The 18,687-nt window shown below is 43.3% G+C and overlaps 1 pseudogene; it reads right to left on the reverse strand.

Annotated features, from left to right (window-relative positions):
• Nucleotides 1-18,687, reverse strand: part of LOC106573003 (constitutive coactivator of PPAR-gamma-like protein 2) — a 76,693-nt pseudogene that overhangs the window by 51,826 nt on the left and 6,180 nt on the right.

An 18,687-nucleotide genomic window follows, 5' to 3' on the forward strand; every position in this document is an offset into this window, starting at 1 on the left:
AGGACTATGGGCTACTAACCTTATTAAACATATAGGACTATGGGCTACTAACCTTATTAAAACATATAGGACTATGGGCTACTAACCTTATTAAACATATAGGACTATGGACTACTAACCTTATTAAAACATATAGGACTATGGGCTACTAACCTTATTAAACATATAGGACTATGGGCTACTAACCTTATTAAAACATATAGGACTATGGGCTACTAACCTTATTAAACATATAGGACTATGGGCTACTAACCTTATTAAAACATATAGGACTATGGACTACTAACCTTATTAAAACATATAGGACTATGGGCTACTAACCTTATTAAAACATATAGGACTATGGGCTACTAACCTTATTAAAACATATAGGACTATGGGCTACTAACCTTATTAAAACATATAGGACTATGGGCTACTAACCTTATTAAAACATATAGGACTATGGGCTACTAACCTTATTAAAACATATAGGACTATGGGCTACTAACCTTATTAAAACATATAGGACTATGGGCTACTAACCTTATTAAACATATAGGACTATGGGCTACTAACCTTATTAAAACATATAGGACTATGGACTACTAACCTTATTAAAACATATAGGACTATGGGCTACTAACCTTATTAAAACATATAGGACTATGGGCTACTAACCTTATTAAACATATAGGACTATGGGCTACTAACCTTATTAAAACATATAGGACTATGGGCTACTAACCTTATTAAAACATATAGGACTATGGACTACTAACCTTATTAAAACATATAGGACTATGGACTACTAACCTTATTAAACATATAGGACTATGGGCTACTAACCTTATTAAACATATAGGACTATGGGCTACTAACCTTATTAAAACATATAGGACTATGGGTTGGGCTACATGAGGTGTACGACTATGATTTGAAAAGTCACAAATCAAAGGCATTTCTTCCCTTATACTGGGCATCATTCACAAGTGATAATATATAATAGTCACCCATCAGACTATTGATTTAATCTGGTCTTTACATGAACTAAATAATACATTTGTGACATTAGTTTTGGTTTAGAATGGACCATTATCATTCACCTGTATCAAAACAGGGGCAGCGGAAACACATGTCATCTATGCACTTAACTAGCGAATGGAGGACGCTTTTCCCTTGGTTCATTTTCATGGCATCCTGTTGTAAAGAGAAGCAATGTGCTTAATATTAGAAACGTTTAGAAATAAATAGTAGGTCTGGCCTATAGAAAGCTGATGGGATCCTCCGCTTTTTAATAGAGGCCATCACTCCGTTTTCCTCACACAATTGCATAGCCTATAGAAATATTGCCCAACATGAGATCATGGGCTCTCATGAAGTGTTTGATTAGATTTTAAATTACATTTGTATTGATGTCAGAATGATTACAGGGACAACAGAGTGCTGAGTACCAGGCAGTTAACCTGTCAAGGTATAGGGGGCAGTATTTTCGATTTCGGATGAAAAGCGTGCCCAAATTAAACTGGTTACTACTCTGGCCCAGAAACTAGAATACTCTGACGTTTCTAAAACTGTTTGAATGATGTCTGTGAGTATAACAGAACTCATATGGCAGGCAAAAACCTGAGAAAAATCCAACCAGGAAGTGGAAAGTCTGAGAATTGTAGTTCTTTTGATTCTCTATCGAAACTAGTGTCTGTGGGGTCACGTTGCACTTCCTAAGGCTTCCATTGGCTGTCAACAGCCTTCAGAAAGTTCTTTTAGCATTCTATCACTGGGCAGAGTATAGTAGCTCAGTCAATCAGTGGACTGCCTGGGGACAAAGAGATTGGATATGCGCGATCCCGCGAGCACGCCGTTCCTTCGTTTTTCTTCTTGAATGAATATGCTATTGTCCGGTTGGAATATTATCGCAATTTTACGTTAAAAATACCATAAAGATTGATTGTAAACAGCGTTTGACATGCTTCTAAGAACGGTAATGGAACATTTAGACCGTCTCTGGTACCACGCTCGCGCGTTATGCCTTTGGATAGTGCTCTGAACGCACGAACAAAACGGCGGTATTTGGACATAAATATGGATTATTCGAACAAAAACAACATTTCTTGTGGAAGTAGCAGTCCTGGGAGTGCATTCTGACGAAGATCAGCAAAGGTAAGAGAATATTTATAATACTAATTCTGAGTTTAGTTGACCACTTGGCGGGTGTCTGTATAGCTTGCTTTGATGGCTGAGCTATGTACTCAGAATATTGAAAAATGTGCTTTCTCCGTAAAGCTATTTTAAAATCTGACACAGCGGCTGCATAAGGAGTTCTGTATCTATAATTCTTTAAATAATTGTCATGTATTTTGTCAACGTTTATGATGAGTATTTTTGTAAATTGGTGTGCACATTCACCGGGAGGTTTGGTGGGAACATCACGCGCCAATGTAAAATGCTGTTTTTGGATATAAATATGAACTTTATCAAACAAAACATACATGTATGTGTAACATGATGTCCTAGGAGTGTCATCTGATGAAGACCGTCAAAAGGTTAGTGCTTCATTTAGCTGTGTTTTGGGTTTTTGTGACACATGTCCTTGCATGGAAAATGGCTGTGTGGTTATTTTTGTCTATGTACTCTCCTAACATAATCTAAATGTTTTGCTTTCGCCGTAAAGCCTTTTTGAAATCGGACACTGTGGTTGGATTAACGAGAAGTTTATCTTTAAAATGGTGTAAAATAGTCGTATGTTTGAGAAATTGAAATTATGATATTTTTGCTGTTTTTTATTTTGCGCCATGCTATATATCACTGGCTGTTGAATAATGTGGGACGGTCACGTCCCACCTAGCCCAGAGAGGTTAGCAATAGACAACAGAGTGCTGAGTACCAGGTAGCTAGCAGGTTTGGTGTGCTACTAATGACCATCAGCAGCACCAGAGCTGGGAGAAGACTAACTACAGTGACTAAACGGTCACGTGGGATTTGACTGCCATCATGACTCGTGACCACTGGTGTGGCGGTAATATGGTCCCCGTGGCGGTAATATGGTCCCCGTGGCGGTAATATGGTCCCCGTGGCGGTAATATGCTCCCCGTGGCAGCCCTACTCTCCCCCCCCCACATGCCCGTTGGTGCTGCGTGTTATGTTCGTCACTGTTTTTAGACCGGACACAATTTGCATTGAGTTATTCCGTATGCTAATTTGTAACATTGCAGAAAATGTTTAAATACCTTAAGGAAAAACCACATTGTGTTTATCCACCAGTGTGTTCTATACACAATCAGCATACATCGATCGGCATATTTTGATGGGACTTTAAAAATCGACAATTTCCTAGCTATCCTCCAGCAATATCAACTATAATAATCTGATGAGCCCCTCTGGAGTTCTGCCCAAGCAAGGCATTTCATTAGTTTGACGCGTTGCGAGGCGTTACTGATTTACAGCGGGTTACCACACCTATTTATCTACCATGGACTTCCCCAGGCTTCAAGTTCTGGTTAAGTAGGTACCTACCCAGCAGAGCAGTGAAGCAGGGCAGGTGTTGTGTCTTCAGACCCAGCTGTCTGGCAGCTTCAGAGAGCAGGTACTGGTGGGTGGTCAGGTTCTTGCCGTTCCAGGACAGTTTGAGGGCATGTGAGGAGAAGTAGGCGGGCACGTTGCAGAGGGCAAACTCTGAGTCCTGGGCGATCAGGCCGCAGAAACCAAAGTCCCTGTAGAGGGACAGCACCTCCTGGTGGTGGTCCTCCAACGTCTGGACAACCTGGATAATACAACAGAACATTACACACCCTTTGACCCCTCACCCTGACAGTAGTAGTGAATCTAGGGGTCAGTCAGTCTTTAGTCCAGTAGATTCTACAGATATCACATGCCGAGTTTAGCATTAGCTTAGTCTCTCAGTATCAGAGGCTCTAAATTATGTTTCATAGGTAGCACTGGTATATGCGTTTTAATTGATTGAGATACAGAATATTGGGCCTGTATGAATTCTATATCTCAATCAATTAAAACACAGAATTCATTCAGGCCCAATATTCTGTATGTTTTAATTGATTGAGATATAGAATATTGGGACGATGAAATCTAGCTGCTTTTGAAGCACGTTGTGCTCTATAAAACTAATATTTAACCCTGTAAAGACGAAAAACCTATCATTGAAATTACAAAGTCATTTACGGAATATTAAGTTTGTAACATTGTGTAAAAGCGCTACTGTTGAAATGTATTACATTGAAAATTCAACAAGGTCATTTTAAGAGCATCACGTTTTGTGAGTGATGACATGCAAGAGATCAGTCATTAAAGCTTTAAGATTGTCACATGCACTAGTACAGTTGTGGACAAAACTTTTGAGAATGACAAATATTAATTTTCACAAAGTCTGCTGCCTCAGTTTGTATGATGGCAATTTGCATATACTCCAGAATGTTATGAAGAGTGATCAGATGAATTGCAATTAATTGCAAAGTCCCTCTTTGCCATGTAAATGAACTGAATCCCCCAAAAACATTTCCACTGCATTTCAGCCCTGCCACAAAAGGACCAGCTGACATGTCAGTGATTCTCTCGTTAACACAGGTGTGAGTGTTGACGGGGACAAGGCTGGAGATCACTCTGTCATGCTGATTGAGTTTGAATAACAGACTGGAAGCTTCAAAAGGAGGGTGGTGCTTGGAATCATTGTTCTTCCTCTGTCAACCATGGTTACCTGCAAGGAAACACGTGCCGTCATCATTGCATTGCACAAAAAGGGCTTAACAGGCAAGGATATTGCTGCCAGTAAGCTGGCACCTAAAATCAACCATTTATCGGATCATCAAGAACTTCAAGGAGAGCGGTTCAATTGTTGTGAAGAAGCCTTCAGGGCACCCAAGAAAGTCCAGCAAGCACCAGGACTGTCTCCTAAAGTTGATTCAGCTGCAGGATTGGGGCACCACCAGTACAGAGCTTGCACAGGAATGGCAGCAGACAGGTGTGAGTGCATCTGCACGCACAGTGAGGCGAAGACTTTTGCAGGATGGCCTGGTGTCAAGAAGGGCAGCAAAGAAGCCACTTCTCTCCAGGAAAAACATCAGGGACAGACTGATATTCTGCAAAAGGTACAGGGATTGGACTGCTGAGGACTGGGGTAAAGTCATTTTCTCTGATGAATCCCCTTTCCGATTGTTTGGGCGCATCCGGAAAAAAGCTTGTCCGGAGAAGACAAGGTGAGCGCTACCACCAGTCCTGTGTCATGCCAACAGTAAAGCATCCTGAGACCATTCATGTGTGGGGTTGCTTCTCAGCCTAGGGAGTGGGCTCACTCACAATTTTGCCTAAGAACACAGCCTTGAATAAAGAATGGTACCAACACATCCTCCGAGAGCAACTTCGCCCAACCATCCAGGAACAGTTTGGTGACGAACATTGCCTTTTCCAGCATGATGGAGCACCTTGCCATAAGGCAAAAGCGATAACTAAGTGGCTCGGGGAACAAAACATTGATATTTTGGGTCCATGGCCAAGAAACTCCCCAGACCTTAATCCCATTGAGAACTTGTGGTCAATCCTCAAGAGGCGGGTGGACAAACAAAAACCCACAAATTCTGACAAACTCCAAGCATTGATTATGCAAGAATGGGCTGCCATCAGTCAGGATGTGGCCCAGAAGTTAATTGACAGCATGCCAGGGCGGATTGCAGAGGTCTTGAAAAAGAAGGGTCAACACTGCAAATATTGACTCTTTGCATCAACTTCATGTAATTGTCAATAAAAGCCTTTGACACTTATGAAATGCTTGTAATTATACTTCGGTATTCCATAGTGACATCTGACAAAAATATCTAAAGACACTGAAGCAGCAAACTTTGTGGAAATTAATATTTGTGTCGTTCTCAAAACGTTTGGCCACGACTGAACACTGAAACGTCTTTCTTTCGCTTTCCCAACAATGCAGTAATATAAAAATAAATTAAATAGAACATATACAGGGTCAGTTACAGGGTCAGTAGCTATATACAGGGTCAGTAGCTATATACAGGGTCAGTAGCTATATACAGGGTCAGTTACAGGGTCAGTATCTATATACAGGGTCAGTAGCTATAGACAGGGACAGTAGCTATAGACAGGGACAGTAGCTATATACAGGGTCAGTAGCTATATACAGGGTCAGTAGCTATATACAGGGACAGTAGCTATATACAGGGTCAGTAGCTATATACAGGGTCAGTAGCTATATACAGGGTCAGTAGCTATATACAGGGACAGTAGCTATAGACAGGGACAGTAGCTATATACAGGGACAGTAGCTATATACAGGGACAGTAGCTATATACAGGGTCAGTAGCTATATACAGGGACAGTAGCTATATACAGGGTCAGTAGCTATATACAGGGTCAGTAGCTATATACAGGGTCAGTAGCTATATACAGGGTCAGTAGCTATATACAGGGTCAGTTACAGGGTCAGTAGCTATATACAGGGTCAGTAGCTATATACAGGGACAGTATCTATATACAGGGACAGTAGCTATAGACAGGGTCAGTAGCTATATACAGGGACAGTAGCTATAGACAGGGACAGTATCTATATACAGGGACAGTATCTATATACAGGGACAGTAGCTATAGACAGGGACAGTAGCTATAGACAGGGTCAGTAGCTATAGACAGGGACAGTAGCTATAGACAGGGACAGTAGCTATAGACAGGGTCAGTAGCTATAGACAGGGTCAGTAGCTATATACAGGGTCAGTAGCTATATACAGGGTCAGTTACAGGGTCAGTATCTATATACAGGGTCAGTAGCTATAGACAGGGACAGTAGCTATAGACAGGGTCAGTAGCTATATACAGGGTCAGTAGCTATATACAGGGTCAGTAGCTATATACAGGGTCAGTTACAGGGTCAGTATCTATATACAGGGTCAGTAGCTATATACAGGGTCAGTAGCTATATACAAGGTCAGTAGCTATATACAGGGACAGTATCTATATACAGGGACAGTAGCTATATACAGGGACAGTAGCTATATACAGGGACAGTAGCTATAGACAGGGACAGTAGCTATAGACAGGGACAGTAGCTATATACAGGGTCAGTAGCTATATACAGGGTCAGTTACAGCCTCAGTAGCTATATACAGGGTCAGTTACAGCCTCAGTAGCTATATACAGGGTCAGTAGCTATATACAGGGTCAGTAGCTATATACAGGGTCAGTAGCTATATACAGGGACAGTAGCTATATACAGGGACAGTAGCTATATACAGGGACAGTAGCTATATACAGGGACAGTAGCTATATACAGGGTCAGTAGCCATTTACAGGGACAGTAGCTATATACAGGGACAGTAGCTATATACAGGGTCAGTAGCTATATACAGGGTCAGTTCCAGGGTCAGTAGCTATATACAGGGTCAGTAGCTATATACAGGATCAGTAGCTATATACAGGGTCAGTAGCTATATACAGGGTCAGTAGCTATATACAGGGACAGTAGCTATATACAGGGTCAGTAGCTATATACAGGGTCAGTAGCTATATACAGGGTCAGTAGCTATATACAGGGTCAGTAGCTATATACAGGGTCAGTAGCTATATACAGGGTCAGTAGCTATATACAGGGTCAGTTCCAGGGTCAGTGGCTATATACAGGGTCAGTAGCTATATACAGGGTCAGTAGCTATATACAGGGTCAGTAGCTATATACAGGGTCAGTAGCTATATACAGGGACAGTAGCTATATACAGGGTCAGTAGCTATATACAGGGTCAGTAGCTATATACAGGGTCAGTAGCTATATACAGGGTCAGTAGCTATATACAGGGTCAGTAGCTATATACAGGGTCAGTAGCTATATACAGGGACAGTAGCTATATACAGGGTCAGTAGCTATATACAGGGTCAGTGGCTATATACAGGGACAGTAGCTATATACAGGGACAGTAGCTATATACAGGGTCAGTAGCTATATACAGGGTCAGTAGCTATATACAGGGTCAGTAGCTACAGTTGAAGTAGGAAGTTTACATACACTTAGGTTGGAGTCATTAAAACTTTTTTTTCAACCACTCCACAAATTCCTTGTTAACAAACTATAGTTTTGGCAAGTCGGTTAAGACATCTACTATGTGCATGACAAGTAATTTTTCCAACAATTGTTTACAGACAGATTATTTCAATTATAATTCACTGTATCACAATTCCAGTGGGTCAGAAGTTTACATACACTAAGTTGACTGGGCCTTTAAACAGCTTGGAGAATTCCAGAAAGTGATGTCATGGCTTTAGAAGCTTCTGATAGGCTAATTAACATCATTTCAAATCAAATCAAATGTTATTTGTCACATACACATGGTTAGCAGATGTTATTGCGAGTGTAGCGAAATGCTTGTCAATTGGAGGTGTACCTGTGGATGTATTTCAAGGCCTACCTTCAAACTCAGTGCCTCTTTGCTTGACATCACGGGAAAATCAAAACAAATCAGCCAAGACCTCAGAAAAACATGGTAGACCTCCACAAGTCTGGTTCATCCTTGGGAGCAATTTCCAAACGCCTGAAGGTACCACGTTTATCTGTACAAACAATAGTACGCAAGTATAAACACCATAGGACCACGCAGCCGTCATACCGCTCAGGAAGGAGACGTGTTCTGTCTCCTAGAGATGAACATACTTTGGTGCGAAAAGTGCAAATCAATCCCAGAACAACAGCAAAGGACCTTGTGAAGATGCTGGAGGAAACAGGTACAAAACTATCTATATCCACAGTAAACAAAGTCCTATATCGACATAACCTGAAAGGCCGCTCAGCAAGGAAGAAGCCACTGCTCCAAAACCGCCATAAAAAAGCCAGACTACGGTTTGCAACTGCACATGGGGACAAAGATGGTACTTTTTGGGGAAAATACCATTACTCTACCACGCACCTTAGAGCTGCTGTACATAGACATGGAACGATGGTGACTTCAATGTTTACAGAATGCTTTAATTGCATATGTAAATACAGTATATAGTCAAGGACAATCCTATTTAACTACTGCTGGACAGGAAAGTTCAGTCCCCTTGACTTTTTCTACATTTTGTTACGTTAGACTTAATTCTATAATGGATTACATTTTTTTTTATCAATCTACACACAATACCCCATAATGACAAAGAAAAAGAGGTTTAGAATTTTTTGCTAATTTATTACAAATCCAAAAAATGAAATATCACATTTACATAAGTATTCAGACCCTTCAGCACCTTCGGCAGTGATTACAGCCTCGAGTCTTCTTGGGTATGACACTACAAGCTTGGCACACCTGCATTGGGGGAGTTTCTCCCATTCTTCTCTGCAGATCCTCTCAAGCTCTGTCAGGTTGGATGGGGGGCGTTGCTGCACAGCTATTTTCAGGTCTCTCCAGAGATGTTCGATCGGGTTCAAGTCCGGTCTCTTGCTGGGCCACTCAAGGACATTCAGAGACTTGTCCCGAAGCCACTCCTGCGTTGTCTTGGCTGTGTGGGTCGCGGTCCTGTTGGAGGGGAACCTTCGCCCCAGTCTGAGGTCCTGAGCGCTCTGGAGACGGTTTTCATCAAGGATCTCTCTGTACGTTCATCTTTGCCTCGATCCTGACTAGTCTCCCACTCCCTGCTTGAAGGGATGGTGCCAGGTTTCCTCCAGACGTGATGCTTGGCATTCAGTCCAAAGAGTTAAAAATGTATTTCTTCAGCACAGAGAATGTTGTTTCTCATGGACTTAGTCCTTTAGGTGCCTTTTGGCAAACTCCAAGCGGCTGTCATGTGCCTTTTACTGAGGAGTGGCTTCTGTCTGGCCACTCCTCAATAAAAGGCCTGATTGGTGGAGTGCTGCAGAGATGGTTGACATCTGGAAGGTTCTCCCATCTCCACAGAGGAACTCTGGAGCTCTGTCAGAATGACCATCGGGTTCATGGTCACCTCCCTGACCAAGGCCCTTCTCCCCCAATTGCTCAGTTTGGCCGGGCGGCCAGCTCTAGGAAGAGTATTGGTGGTTCCAAACTTCTTCCATTTAAGAAGCACTATGGACAATTCCTTCGACCTCATGGCCGTTCCAAATAATGTCCAAATAATTTACCACAGGTGGACTCCAATCAAGTTGTAGAAACACCAAGGATGATCAATGGAAACAGGAAGCACCTGAGCTCAATTTGGAGTCTCAAGGTAAAGGGTCTCTATACTTATGCATTTGCAAACATTCCTAAAAACCTGTTTTCGCTCTGTCATTATGGGGTATTGTGATGTCATTATGGGGTATTGTGATGTCATTATGGGGTATTGTGATGTCATTATGGGGTATTGTGATGTCATTATGGGGTATTGTGATGTCATTAAGGGGTATTGTGTGTAGATTGATTAAATTAATTTTTTCCCCCTCATCAATTTTAGAATAAGGCTGTAACGTAACAAAATGTGGAAAAAGGGAAGGGGTCTGAATACTTTCCGAATGCACTGTACATAGATACGCTAGCCTATTAGCCACATTATGACTGACTTGTGATCATTGCTAGTTTGATTGTATTGACAATCCCAGGCTTAGTTACAATCGTCAGTTTTGGTCCAGAATATTGAGTCATTGAAACTTAAACAGTTCATCCTGAATGGAGGCAGGAAACAGTATACCAGGCCAGCTGGGATTCATAACCTGATAGCAATATGTTCTGGACTACCAACAGGAAACAGTATACCAGGCCAGCTGGGATTCACAACCTGATAACAATATGTTCTGGACTACCAACAGGAAACAGTATACCAGGCCAGCTGGGATTCATAACCTGATAGCAATATGTTCTGGACTACCAACAGGAAACAGTATACCAGGCCAGCTGGGATTCATAACCTGATAGCAATATGTTCTGGACTACCAACAGGAAACAGTATACCAGGCCAGCTGGGATTCATAACCTGATAGCAATATGTTCTGGACTACCAACAGGAAACAGTATACCAGGCCAGCTGGGATTCATAACCTGATAGCAATATGTTCTGGACTACCAACAGGAAACAGTATACCAGGCCAGCTGGGATTCATAACCTGATAACAATATGTTCTGGACTACCAACAGGAAACAGTATACCAGGCCAGCTGGGATTCATAACCTGATAGCAATATGTTCTGGACTACCAACAGGAAACAGTATACCAGGCCAGCTGGGATTCATAACCTGATAGCAATATGTTCTGGACTACCAACAGGAAACAGTATACCAGGCCAGCTGGGATTCATAACCTGATAGCAATATGTTCTGGACTACCAACAGGAAACAGTATACCAGGCCAGCTGGGATTCATAACCTGATAGCAATATGTTCTGGACTACCAACAGGAAACAGTATACCAGGCCAGCTGGGATTCATAACCTGATAGCAATATGTTCTGGACTACCAACAGGAAACAGTATACCAGGCCAGCTGGGATTCACAACCTGATAGCAATATGTTCTGGACTACCAAGAAATGTATTGGTGAATTATATTAATCATGCTTTGAACTACATCCACCTATTCTGCCAACAATGTTTTAGTGTACGTCACGGAACATTAAGTCAAATATAACCTATTTTTAAAACCTTTTATAAAATTGGTTTTGTAGCATAAACAGGGAATTTTATATTTTTAGTGATATGACTGTTTTGAAACACTGTCAGGTCAACAGTTACCTTGTGTGCTAAATGTGAAGTGTTTTTTGCAATGGGAAGTAATAGTTGTACATTCAGATTGGGAAATGCTTAATGGTTGTGTTTTTGGATTCTTATAATTGGGACCTACAGGCTTATTATGTGGGTTTATGGACTGCTTATCCTTTAGTTTAACCTCATGTGTGTGATTGCTGTCTTTCCATCAGCCCTATCCAGTGGAGTAGTGGTGCTTCAACAAGCACAGCACTTACACAAATGATGTGGATAAAGAGTTACCTGTCTAACAGAACACAGAGGGTGTTCTTTAATGGAAGCCTCTCCAACATAATCCATGTAGAATCAGGAATTCCCCAGGGCAGCTGTTTAGGCCCTTTACTTTTTTCAATCTTTACTAACGACACGCCGCTGGCTTTGAGTTAAGCCAGAGTGTCTATGTATGCGGATGACTCAACACTGTACATGTCAGCTACCACAGGAACTGAAATGACTGCAACACTTAACAAAGAGCTGCCGTTAGTTTCAGAATGGGTGGCAAGGAATAAGTTTGTCTTAAATATTTCAAAGACAAAAAGCATTGTATAAGGGACAAATCATTCACTAAACCCTAAACCTCAACTGAATATTGTAATGAATAATGTTGAAATTGAGCAAGTTGAGGTGAATAAACTGCTTGGAGTAACCCTGGATTGTAAACAGTCATGGTCAAAACATATTGATACAACAGTAGCTAAGATGGGGAGAAGTCTGTCCATAATAAAGCGCTGCTCTACCTCCTTAACACCACTATCAACAAGGCAGGTCCTACAGGCCCTAGTTTCTACCTCCTTAACAACACTATCAACAAGGCAGGTCCTACAGGCCCTAGTTTCTACCTCCTTAACAACACTATCAACAAGGCAGGTCCTACAGGCCCTAGTTTCTACCTTCTTAACAACACTATCAACAAGGCAGGACCTACAGGCCCTAGTTTCGTCTCACCTGGACTACTGTTCAGTTGTGTGGTCAGGTGACACAAAGAGGGATTTAGGAATATTGCAATTGTCTCAGAACAGGGCAGCACGGCTGGTCCTTTAAAAGTACACGGAGAGCTAACATTAATGATATACATGTCAATCTCTCATGGCTCAAAGTGGAGGAGAGATTGACTTCATTACTACTTGTATTTATGAGAGGTATTTACATGTTGAATGCACCGAGCTGTCTGTTTAAACTCCTGGCACACAGCTCGGGCCCCCATGCATACCCCACAAGACGTCTCTTCACAGTCCCCAAGTCCAGAACAGACTATGGGAGGAGCACAGTACTACATAGAGCCATGACTACATGGAACTCTATTCCACATCAGGTAACTGATGCAAGAGGTAAAATTAGATTAAAAAAACAGATAAAAATACACCTTATGGAACAGCGTTGACTGTGAAGAGACACACACACATGATAACATACGCACTATACACACATGGATTTTGTACTGTATGTGGTAGTAGTGGAGTTGGGGCCTGAGGGCACACACTTAATGTATTGTAATGTTTTTAACATGTATAAACTTGCTTAATTTTGCTGGACTCCGGGAAGAATAGCTTCTGCCTTGGCAGGAACTAATGGGGATCCATAATAAACCCCAGGAAGAGTAGCTGCTGCCTTGGCAGGAACTAATGGGGATCCATAATAAACCCCAGGAAGAGTAGCTGCTGCCTTGGCAGGAACTAATGGGGATCCATAATAAACCCCAGGAAGAGTAGCTGCTGCCTTGGCAGGAACTAATGGGGATCCATAATAAACCCCAGGAAGAGTAGCTGCTGCCTTGGCAGGAACTAATGGGGATCCATAATAAACCCCAGGAAGAGTAGCTGCCGCCTTGGCAGGAACTAATGGGGATCCATAATAAACCCCAGGAAGAGTAGCTGCTGCCTTGGCAGGAACTAATGGGGATCCATAATAAACCCCAGGAAGAGTAGCTGCTGCCTTGGCAGGAACTAATGGGGATCCATAATAAACCCCAGGAAGAGTAGCTGCTGCCTTGGCAGGATCTAATGGGGATCCATAATAAACCCCAGGAAGAGTAGCTGCTGCCTTGGCAGGAACTAATGGGGATCCATAATAAACCCCAGGAAGAGTAGCTGCTGCCTTGGCAGGAACTAATGGGGATCCATAATAAACCCCAGGAAGAGTAGCTGCTGCCTTGGCAGGAACTAATGGGGATCCATAATAAACCCCAGGAAGAGTAGCTGCTGCCTTGACAGGAACTAATGGGGATCCATAATAAACCCCAGGAAGAGAAGCTGCTGCCTTGGCAGGAACTAATGGGGATCCATAATAAACCCCAGGAAGAGAAGCTGCTGCCTTGGCAGGAACTAATGGGGATCCATAATAAACCCCAGGAAGAGTAGCTGCTGCCTTGGCAGGAACTAATGGGGATCCATAATAAACCCCAGGAAGAGTAGCTGCTGCCTTGGCAGGAACTAATGGGGATCCATAATAAACCCCAGGAAGAGTAGCTGCTGCCTTGACAGGAACTAATGGGGATCCATAATAAACACCAGGAAGAGTAGCTGCTGCCTTGACAGGAACTAATGGGGATCCATAATAAACCCCAGGAAGAGTAGCTGCTGCCTTGGCAGGAACTAATGGGGATCCATAATAAACCCCAGGAAGAGTAGCTGCTGCCTTGGCAGGAACTAATGGGGATCCATAATAAACACCAGGAAGAGTAGCTGCTGCCTTGGCAGGAACTAATGGGGATCCATAATAAACACCAGGAAGAGTAGCTGCTGCCTTGGCAGGAACTAATGGGGATCCATAATAAACCCCAGGAAGAGTAGCTGCTGCCTTGGCAGGAACTAATGGGGATCCATAATAAACCCCAGGAAGAGTAGCTGCTGCCTTGACAGGAACTAATGGGGATCCATAATAAACCCCAGGAAGAGTAGCTGCTGCCTTGGCAGGAAGTAATGGGGATCCATAATAAACCCCAGGAAGAGTAGCTGCTGCCTTGACAGGAACTAATGGGGATCCATAATAAACCCCAGGAAGAGTAGCTGCTGCCGTGGCAGGATCTAATGGGGATCCATAATAAACACCAGGAAGAGTAGCTGCTGCCTTGGCAGGAACTAATGGGGATCCATAATAAACCCCAGGAAGAGTAGCTGCTGCCTTGACAGGAACTAATGGGGATCCATAATAAACCCCAGGAAGAGTAGCTGCTGCCTTGCAGGAACTAATGGGTATCCATAATAAACCCCAGGAAGAGTAGCTGCTGCCTTGACAGGAACTAATGGGTATCCATAATAAACCCCAGGAAGAGTAGCTGCTGCCTTGACAGGAACTAATGGGGATCCATAATAAACCCCAGGAAGAGAAGCTGCTGCCTTGGCAGGAACTAATGGGTATCCATAATAAACCCCAGGAAGAGAAGCTGCTGCCTTGGCAGGAACTAATGGGGATCCATAATAAACCCCAGGAAGAGTAGCTGCTGCCTTGGCAGGAACTAATGGGGATCCATAATAAACCCCAGGAAGAGTAGCTGCTGCCTTGGCAGGAACTAATGGGGATCCATAATAAACCCCAGGAAGAGTAGCTGCTGCCTTGACAGGAACTAATGGGGATCCATAATAAACACCAGGAAGAGTAGCTGCTGCCTTGACAGGAATAATGGGGATCCATAATAAACCCCAGGAAGAGTAGCTGCTGCCTTGGCAGGAACTAATGGGGATCCATAATAAACACCAGGAAGAGTAGCTGCTGCCTTGGCAGGAACTAATGGGGATCCATAATAAACCCCAGGAAGAGTAGCTGCTGCCTTGGCAGGAACTAATGGGGATCCATAATAAACCCCAGGAAGAGTAGCTGCTGCCTTGGCAGGAACTAATGGGGATCCATAATAAACCCCAGGAAGAGTAGCTGCTGCCTTGGCAGGAACTAATGGGGATCCATAATAAACCCCAGGAAGAGTAGCTGCTGCCTTGACAGGAACTAATGGGGATCCATAATAAACCCCAGGAAGAGTAGCTGCTGCCTTGGCAGGAACTAATGGGGATCCATAATAAACCCCAGGAAGAGTAGCTGCTGCCTTGACAGGAACTAATGGGGATCCATAATAAACCCCAGGAAGAGTAGCTGCTGCCGTGGCAGGATCTAATGGGGATCCATAATAAACACCAGGAAGAGTAGCTGCTGCCTTGGCAGGAACTAATGGGGATCCATAATAAACCCCAGGAAGAGTAGCTGCTGCCTTGACAGGAACTAATGGGGATCCATAATAAACCCCAGGAAGAGTAGCTGCTGCCTTGCAGGAACTAATGGGGATCCATAATAAACCCCAGGAAGAGTAGCTGCTGCCTTGGCAGGAACTAATGGGGATCCATAATAACCACCAGGAAGAGTAGCTGCTGCCTTGACAGGAATAATGGGGATCCATAATAAACCCCAGGAAGAGTAGCTGCTGCCTTGGCAGGAACTAATGGGGATCCATAATAACCACCAGGAAGAGTAGCTGCTGCCTTGGCAGTAACTAATGGGGATCCATAATAAACCCCAGGAAGAGTAGCTGCTGCCTTGGCAGGAACTAATGGGGATCCATAATAAACCCCAGGAAGAGTAGCTGCTGCCTTGGCAGGAACTAATGGGGATCCATAATAAACCCCAGGAAGAGTAGCTGCTGCCTTGGCAGGAACTAATGGGGATCCATAATAAACCCCAGGAAGAGTAGCTGCTGCCTTGGCAGGAAGTAATGGGGATCCATAATAAACCCCAGGAAGAGTAGCTGCTGCCTTGGCAGGAACTAATGGGGATCCATAATAAACCCCAGGAAGAGTAGCTGCTGCCTTGACAGGAACTAATGGGGATCCATAATAAACACCAGGAAGAGTAGCTGCTGCCTTGGCAGGATCTAATGGGGATCCATAATAAACACCAGGAAGAGTAGCTGCTGCCTTGGCAGGAACTAATGGGGATCCATAATAAACACCAGGAAGAGTAGCTGCTGCCTTGGCAGGAACTAATGGGGATCCATAATAAACCCCAGGAAGAGTAGCTGCTGCCTTGACAGGAACTAATGGGTATCCATAATAAACCCCAGGAAGAGTAGCTGCTGCCTTGACAGGAAGTAATGGGGATCCATAATAAATACAAATCTGCTAAATATGTGCATGCGACCAATAACATTTAATTTGATTTCGATTTTGGGATGATTGAGTGTATGTGCGCCATAACCAGCCTTTCAAAGCACTTCATGACGACAGATGTGAGTGCTACAGGGCAGTAGTCATTCTGCCAGGTAGCCTTAGAGTTCCTGGGAACAGAAATTATGACTAGCTTGAGATGTGTGGTAATTACAGATGGAATGATAGTGAACATGCCTGGCAGCTGTTTTTTGCATGCTCTGAGAACGCGCCCTGGAATAACATCCGGCCACGCGGCCTTACGAGTGTTGACCTGATTAAAAACCTTACCCACGTCAGCCTCAGAGCGAGATCACCCAGTCCCTTGGGTCAGCGGGGGCTCCTTGTCGTAGCCTCACAGTTGTCTGCGATAGCTTTGTCTTTTAGTTTAGCACCAGCCTCTGTTTAATCCAGGGCTTTTGATTAAGGAAGCAGGGAAACTACACTGTGGGGACAACTTCGCCGATGCATTTCCTAATGAAACTGGTCACCGAGGTGGTTTGCTCGTCTATGCTATCGGCAGAGTCCCGGGAACATATTCCAGTCAGCGCAAGCAAAGCAGTCTTGTAGCATAGCTTCCGATTCGGATGACCATTTCTCAACAGAGTGCATCACGGGTACTTCCTGTTTGAGCTTCTGCTTGTAGACAGGAAACAGGAGTATAGAGTCATGATCTGATTTGCCGGAGGGGGGGAAGAGGGAGGCCATTATACAGTGGCAAGATAAAGTATGTGAACCCTTTGGAATTACCTGGATATCTGCATAAATTGGTCATAAAATTTGATCTGATCTTCATCTAAGTCACAACAATACACAAATATATTGTGCTTAAACTAATAACAGAAATTGTATTTTTCTTGTCTATATTGAATACATCATTTAAACATTCACAGTGTAGTTTGGAAAAGGTATGTGAACCCCTAGGCTAATGACTTCTCCAAAAGCTAATTGGAGTCAGGAATCAGCTAACCTGGAGTCCAACCAATGAGACGAGATTGGAGATGTTGGTTAGAGCTGCCCTGCCCTATAAAAAACACTCACAAAATTTGAGTTTGCTATTCACATGAAGCATTGCCTGATGTGAACCATGCCTCGAACAAAAGAGATCACAGAAGACCTAAGATTAACAATTGTTGACTTGCATAAAGCTGGAAAGGGTTACAAAAGTATCTCTAAAAGCCTTGATGTTCATCAGTCCACGGTAAGACACATTGTCTATAAACGGAGAAAGTTCAACACTGTTGCTCCTCTCCCTAGGAGTGGCCATCCTGCAAAGATGACTGCAAGAGCACAGCGCAGAATGCTCAATGAGGTTAAGAAGAATCCTGGCAGCTAAAGACTTACAGAAATCTCTAGAACATGCTAACATCTCTGTTGGCGAGTCTACGATACGTAAAACACTAAACAGGAAGGGTGTTCATGGGAGGACACCACGGAAGAAGCCACTGCTGTCCAAAAAAAACATTGCTGCAAGTCTGAAGTTTACAAAAGAGCACCTGGATGTTCCACAGCACTACTGGCAAAATATTATGTGGACAGATGAAACTACAGTTGAGTTGTTTGGAAGGAAAACACAACACTATGTGTGGAGAAAAAGGCACAGCACACCAACATCAAAACCTCATCCCAACTGTAAAGTATGGTGGAGGGAGCATCATGGTATGTGGCTGTATTGTTGCCTCAGGGCCTGGACAACTTGCTATCACCGACATAAAAATTAATTCCCAAGTTTATCAAGACATTTTGCAGGAGAACGTAAGGCTCTCTGTCCTCCAATTAAAGCTCAACAGAAGTTGGGTGATGCAACAGGACAACGACCCAAAACACAGAAGTAAATCAACAACAGAATGGCTTCAACAGAAGAAAATACACCTTCTGGAGTGGCCCAGTCAGAGTCCTGACCTCAACCCGA

The sequence above is a fragment of the Salmo salar genome, chromosome ssa15 (assembly GCF_905237065.1).
Source record: "Salmo salar chromosome ssa15, Ssal_v3.1, whole genome shotgun sequence".
Taxonomy (NCBI): Eukaryota; Metazoa; Chordata; class Actinopteri; order Salmoniformes; family Salmonidae; genus Salmo; species Salmo salar.